This window comes from Acomys minous (assembly GCF_964271855.1).
Source record: "Acomys minous genome assembly, chromosome: 9".
Lineage (NCBI taxonomy): Eukaryota > Metazoa > Chordata > Mammalia > Rodentia > Muridae > Acomys > Acomys minous.
In genome coordinates, this window is record NC_140490.1 from 67558515 (window position 1) to 67565407 (window position 6893).

Here is a 6893-nt window from a genome sequence, read left to right on the forward strand (position 1 = left end):
GGCCAACCTTGCGAGGACAGCCTTGGCTGGTAGCTGTTCAAGTAAGGCGCGGCACCGACGGCCAATCAGCGCTCACAGGCTTGCACACCTGTATCCCCCCCCCGCCCCCCGCCCCCGCCCCCGCCCCGCAGCATCCAGGTGTGCTGTCTGGGAACCCGCGCCCGCTTGGGCTTTAAACCCCTGCGCGAGCTGGGACAGGAGGGACAGCGGCGGACGCGCGCGCACTCAAGCGCGCGCGCACACGCACGAGAACTCAAGTGCACATTATTAACATGGCGAGATTCAATGCCTATCATCACATCTGCGTTGTTTCTTGCAGTAGGTGCAGATTCTCGCTCTTTCCCTTGGCTTGCACTCTAATACCACTAGCTCAATCGTTGTCCCCCCAAAAGCCATTAAGATCCCGACTAAGGTTGCCGGGATTTTCCTTTGAGGAAAACGAAATGTTTAAAAAATGTATTCAGAAGTTCGAGTGCTGTGGCGCACGTCTGTCATCCTAGGATTAGAGCGGCTGGGACTGGAGGATTGCCTTGAGTTCGAGGCCAGCCTGGACTACCTAGAAAGTTCTGGCCTATAGCCAGTTCAATTATAGTCAAACTAAATTAATATCAATAAACTAAATAATCTGCACAGAAAGAGACAGCTCCTGAGTCCAAGACCCCGGCGCTCCTTTCTGGCCAGCGCCGCCCAGTGGCGAGGCTGGGGTGGGCCCTTGGCGGTGGTACCTACCGACACTCGGGCAGTGGGGGGAGGAGCTGGGGGAGGGGCTCACGTGGGGGCGGGGCGGGTTGCAAGCGCAAGGGCCAGCACCACTGTGAACCCTAGGAGGCCGCGCGTCTCTAGCACCGATCCTCCCGCCGCCGCCGTTGGTGTCTTCTGAGGGCCTGCCTAGGCCCGCGGGGAGCCCAGTTTGTTTTTTTTCTCGCTGTTTCCATAGCAACTGCTGCCTCGCGCGGAGAGCTAGCCTGTGAACTAGGCCTAGAGAGCGCCTGGCTCCCTTGTGTTTCTCTGGCATCAAAGTCGTAAGGGGGTTGGGAAGAAAGTTACCATGCCAGTGTTGTGCCAGAGTGGTGACCGGCACCCGGCTAGGTAGGTGATACCCTACAGTATTTTCAGCGCCTACTGTGTGACGAATGTTTAAAGGGGGTGTTTACAAGAAGCCTTGCTGTGTCCATGAGCTTGCCTCTACACTGGCAATGTAGAGTCCAGATGGAGTCGAGATTTTAATCAGGAACTTCAGTAAAGCCACGGTTAGTGGGGCTCACCTGTAAGCTAGGCACTAGGAGAGCAAAAGGCAGGAGGATTAGCTTCGAGTTCCAGGCCAGCCTGGAACAGAGTAAGCCCCCTGTCCCAAGAAAACTAAAACAAGCAAACCAACAAGAAGGGGCGTGGGGGCTCTCTCTCTCTCTCTCACACACACACACACACACACACACACACACACACACACACACACACACGCCTTTAACCCCAACATTAAAAGTAGAAGCGGCGGATGTCAGTGAGTTCAAGGCAGCCAGTTAGCTGGCTGGGGCTACATAGTGAGACCCTCTCTAGAAAAGATTCGAAAGAAAACTCAATGTAGCTGTTTAGTCCTGTCCAGTTTGGGAAATAAAGATATTTATGCTGAAACAAACCAAACCACTGTTCCCCTTACTCGTGCTAAGTCTTTTAAAATGTCTACATTTTTTAAGCGGGCATTGCCTTTTGAATAGGAAATGCCCCCACAGTGTTTGAAGACTTGGTCCCCAGCCAGCGGAGTATTTGTGGTGAGCGTGGAACCCCCTAAGAGGTCGATCTTAAGGTTTCAGACTTTCTCTCCAGTCTCTGTTTCCTGAGCCACATAGTTGTGAACAAGCAGCCACCATCGGCTCCTGCCACCGCCGTGCAGCCACATGCCACCGTGGGTCCCTAGCATGGTGAACTGTAGCCCCTCAAAAGGTGAGCCAAAATAAATCTCTCCTTATTTCATTTGCTTCTTGTTAGGTATTTGGTCACATAGATGAGAAAATAACAACAAACAACAGCCAACAACAACCAGGTGTTCCTGATTCTTTATATTTGAGTAAAAATACTTTTAAAAACTGTAAACAAAGCACTTAACAATTTACCAAGGCACTTTATATACATTATCTAATTTAATGCTCACAGCCATCTTCAGATGCAGAAAAGAATGTTCAGAGAAACTGAAGCGATTTGCCTGGAGTAAGTTGCACTCAAGGCTCCAAACTCAGTCTGCCCTATTGTAGTACTCCCTTGACTATGCTGACATAACATGGCCATGTGTGGGGATTGAGATACGAGACAGAACAATTGGGGCTTCATTTGGTTTGGCTTCTTTGAGAAAGAATCTCATAAGGTCCGGGCTAGCGTCAAACTTGCTATGCAGCAGAGGATCATCTTGAGTCTCTGCTCCTCCTGCCTCAATCTCCTGGATACTGGAATTGCAGGTCTGCCCTGCTTGTGCATGAGGCGCTGGAGGGTCAAACCCGGGTGTTTCATGTATAGCAAGCACTCTACAACTGAGCTACAGCAGCAGCCACAGAAACATCTCAATGAAAATCATAAACCGTAATGGTGCCTTGAAAAATTGGCAGCTTTTGGGCTGGAGAGATGGCTCAGAGATTAAGAGCACTGGCTGTTCTTCCAAAGGTCCTGAGTTCAATTCCCAGCAACCACATGTGGCTCACTACTGTCTATAATGAGATCTGGTGCCCTCTTCTGGCATGCAGGCACACATGCAGGCAGAATACTGTATAAACAATAATAAATAAATGTTTTTTAAAAAACAAGAAAGAAAAAAAAGAAAGAAAGAAAGAAAGAAAAACAAGAAGGAAGGAAGGAAACTGGCAGCTTTCAAAGTGCCAGAGAATAGAATAATGCAGAGAGAATAGGGCATGGAAATTCTGCTTCTGGAATACAGAGGTGGAAGGCCTGTGGGAAAAGCAGCTGTGACAAGTGAGCTGAGCACTCAGATCTCCAACAAGGTCAAGCTCCCTGCTGCCCACACCAGCCCCAGGGCAGAATGAAAACAAGCTCCCTGCTCAAAACTAAAGAGCTTCCCAAAGGCAGGCACAGCACTAAATGAAGCCCAGGCCCGCGGTCCTTTTGGGTGTGGGTCACTTGTCACCAGTCTGCCAAGCCACCATCTGTATTTTCTGCTTTTCACGATGGTATCTCCAGTCGGAATTTACCTCTGGAATCCACTCTTGGTCACGGAGTCACAGGGTAAAAGCTTACCTTCATTTTCCACTCCCTGAACCAAATAAAAGGGGGAACAAGTGCTGAGTGCTGGCATCTCCCTTCCTCTGTGTCCTACTCTGTGAGTTTCCGGGGCCAGGAGCTGTTGCTACATGCTTCTGCCACCTTGGGTCCACCTGCTACCATGTCTTATCATGATGGATTGAAGTCTCCTGAGAGCAAAATAAAACCCTCCTCCATGAAGTTGCCTACCAGGTACTGGGACAAAGCAGTGAGAAAGCAGCACACATTTTCTTTTCTTTTCCTTTTTATTTAACTAACTTATTCAGATTACATCTCATTTGTCATCCTTTCACTTGCATCTTCCCATCCCCCTCACTCCCTCTTTCATCCTATTCCCCTCCCTTAGGTCTATGTCCCCCACTATAAAAGCACAGACTGTCAGATCTCTTCCTGGTAGCCTGTTTACTCTTCCTCTGAGTGTCACCATATCTCCCCACCAAGAGGAAGTGCTCAAAAAGGAGGCACCAGAGTTCATTACCTGAGTCAGTCCCTGCTCTCCACACAATTGTGGAGAATGTGCTGTCCATTGGCTAGATCTGGATAGGGGTGCTAGGTTTACTGCATGCATGTCATTGGTTGGTACAATAGTTTAAGTGACCCGCCTGGGTCCAGATCCACCAGCCTTAATGGTCTTCTTGTAGGTTTCTAGGACCCTCTGGATCCTTCTATTCCTCATTCTTCCTTACCTCTCTCACCTAGAATCCTAGTAGGAAGTCCCAGCATCTATCCCAATCTCCAGCTAAGTGAAGACTTTCAGGGGACATCTCTGTTGGGCTAGTGTCCAATTATAAGTGAGTATATACCATGTGTATCTTTCTGGGTCTGGGTTAACTCACTCAGGATGATCGTTTCTAGTTCCATCCAGCACACATTTTCTTAAAACATCCTCTTCACCTTTGTTCCCTGTGGTGCTGTCAATACAAGTGGCCTCCACAGGCCCATAGGGAGTGGCACTGCTAGGCGGTGTGGCCTTGTTGGAGGAAGTGTGTCACTAGGCAGGTGGCCTTTGAGGTCCCAGACCCTCAAGCCTGGCCAACGTGGCATTGTCTTCCTTCTGCCTGTCTATCTGGGTGTAGTACTCTCAGCTCCTTCTCCAGCACATGTCTGTCGGCAAGGCGCCATGCTTCCTGCCATGATGATAAGGGACTAAAGCTCTGGACTATAAGCCAGCCTCAATTAAGAGTTTTCCTTTATAAGAGTTGCTGTGGTCACGATGTCTCTTCACAGCAATAAAACCCTACACTGAGACACCCCCTTTCTGTACAAGTGGACTCCCTCTACTCATTTGGTCGAAGCTGGGACTTGAACACTTCACTTCCTTATACATTCATTTAATGGCCTCAGAGAAACAGCCAACTGCAACACAAAATAACAGTCAGGCTATCTCAGCCTCTCTCTTGCTCCTTGCCCCTTTCCTTTGCTGAATTGGTATTGAAGTTCTTTTGTGATGTGAACCCCTAGTGGTGAGGGGGGGGGGGAAATGGTTTCAGAAGACAGAAAGGTCAGACAAGCCCTGAAGTAGAAGAGTGAGAAGCTGCTCTCTGCAGAAGGACAGTGCAGTGTGTGAGAGCACACAGAGACGTGCAGGGAGTGTTTCTTTCTAGCGTCTCATGAGTGTGTAAAAGGTATTGAAGATGGGCAAGATGGCCCTAAAGGATATTTAAGGAAGTTTTGCTGCACACTAAAAGTGCTGCCAGACTCTGGCCACCACCTCAATTGTTTTCTATTGTGTTTTTCTGCTGGCACGACACATCCAAACCTACAGCATGCATTTGTAAGTGTTCAGCCACCCAGATTTGTCAATCCCACCTCCTATGTATTCGTAAATTCCTTTATCCCATCCCATTTCTACTTACCAAAAGCAAGGAGTCTTCCCCTAAAAAGTGACCCTACCTCCAGTTTTGTTTCTCTATTTTCCGTTCTCCAGCCAACCTGAAAGACTGCTGAAAAACAAATTTATTCCTTCCCCACTTCCACTTAACATGCTGCTGCTGGTGCCAGGTGGAGGCACAAACCTTTAATCCCAGCACTGGTAAAGGCTGAGGCAGCCAATTGATATGAGTTTCAGGCCTTGATCTGCATAATGAGACCCTGTCTCAGAAAAACAAAACAACAACAAACCCCCTGAAGATGCTTTCCTTCCCAGGGATGGGGGAGTGGGGGGATAGGGGGTGGGAGGGATGGAAGGGGCAGGCATGGGTCGGGGGAGGGGGTGAAATGTGGCTTGGGATACACTGTCCAGCCACCTCACCCTCTCTGCCCTCCCATGGCCCTCCCTGTGCCTCTCCAAACCCAAAGCTCCACTCTCCACTTGCTTTAAGATCCCTTTGGGCTGCGCTTTCTAACTGCCGTCCTCTCCCAGTCTCCATTTACCTGGCTCTCTCCAACCATTGTGTCAAACCTCTACTTAAATATCATCACCCCCAAAAATAATTTCTATGCCACTCCCCAGATCAGGATGAGTACCGCATTTGTTATTATGTGTTGTTCCTCCATCATTTTATCAACTATAGTTATGTCTTTGTATACTGATAGGTTTAATTATAAATCTTCACATAATTGTATGCCTGGTCTTAGAACCGTATGTCTGTGTAAACCTCCTGAGGGAAAGCATTGTGCCTGTTTTATTCATGCATCTTTCTAGTGCCTAGCACAGTAAGAGACAAGTAATTATTTTGTGAATAAATAGAAAATATATTATAAAAATTAAGAAAAATAAGCTGGAAAATGTTCTTAAGCCACAAATTTCAGTTTTGGGCAAATGAGCATTCAAGAGTTTTAAGGGGGTTCTAGTTCTGTTGGTTTTTTTTTTTGAGTCAAGATCTCACTACTACAGCATTTTTGTTTGTTTTGTTTATGTTAAAATTAATAGTTTGGCTTCAAATAGAAAACGCATCACTGTGTGCATAAGGAATGGAACACACAGAATAAGCTCTCCTGCCCAGGGTTAAGGTGTTGTTTTGTTTTGTGCTGAGGGTAAAACTTGGGCCACACACATACACACTCACATATTAAACACACTCACATATACATTCACACACATACATACACACACGCACACATATACACTCACATATTAAACATACACTCACATATACATTCACATACATACATACACACACGCACACATACACACTCACATATTAAACATACATTCACATATACATACACTCACATATACATTCACATACATACACACACACACACATACATGCACACACATGCACACACACACACAGGGCAAGTCCTCAACCACTAAGCTAAGATCTTAATGTTTATGCAAAACAGTAGAAACATGAATGAAATATGGAGCCAGATCTTGCCCTTACAGAATGTTATGGCTTTTCACATCTCAGTCTCTGAATGAGCAAGAACTTTGGTTTTCTTTTATTTTTAACTTATGCTTTTCTTAATTGACTAATTGATTGTGTGTGTGTGCATGTGTGTGTGTGTGTGTGTGTGTGTGTGTGTGTGTGTGTGTGTGTGTGTGTAGAGAACATTGGATCCCATGGAGCTGCAGTTACAGGCAGTTGTTGACCCCCTGACGTGGGTGCTGGGAACCAAACCTGGTCCTCTGAAGTACAGCAAGCTCTCGTATGGCTGAGCCATCTCTCCAGTCTCAAACTAAA

At 47.2% G+C, this 6893-nt stretch overlaps 1 protein-coding gene across 1 annotated transcript in view; it reads right to left on the reverse strand.

Annotated features, from left to right (window-relative positions):
* DCDC2 (doublecortin domain containing 2) overlaps positions 1-870 on the reverse strand; it is a 159439-nt gene extending 158569 nt beyond the window's left edge. Inside the window, exon 1 of the mRNA XM_084794060.1 lies at positions 730-870. The gene's annotated coding sequence lies outside the window, so the exon portion shown is untranslated. The remainder of the gene's footprint in view (positions 1-729) is intronic.
* Positions 871-6893: the final 6023 nt, after the last annotated feature.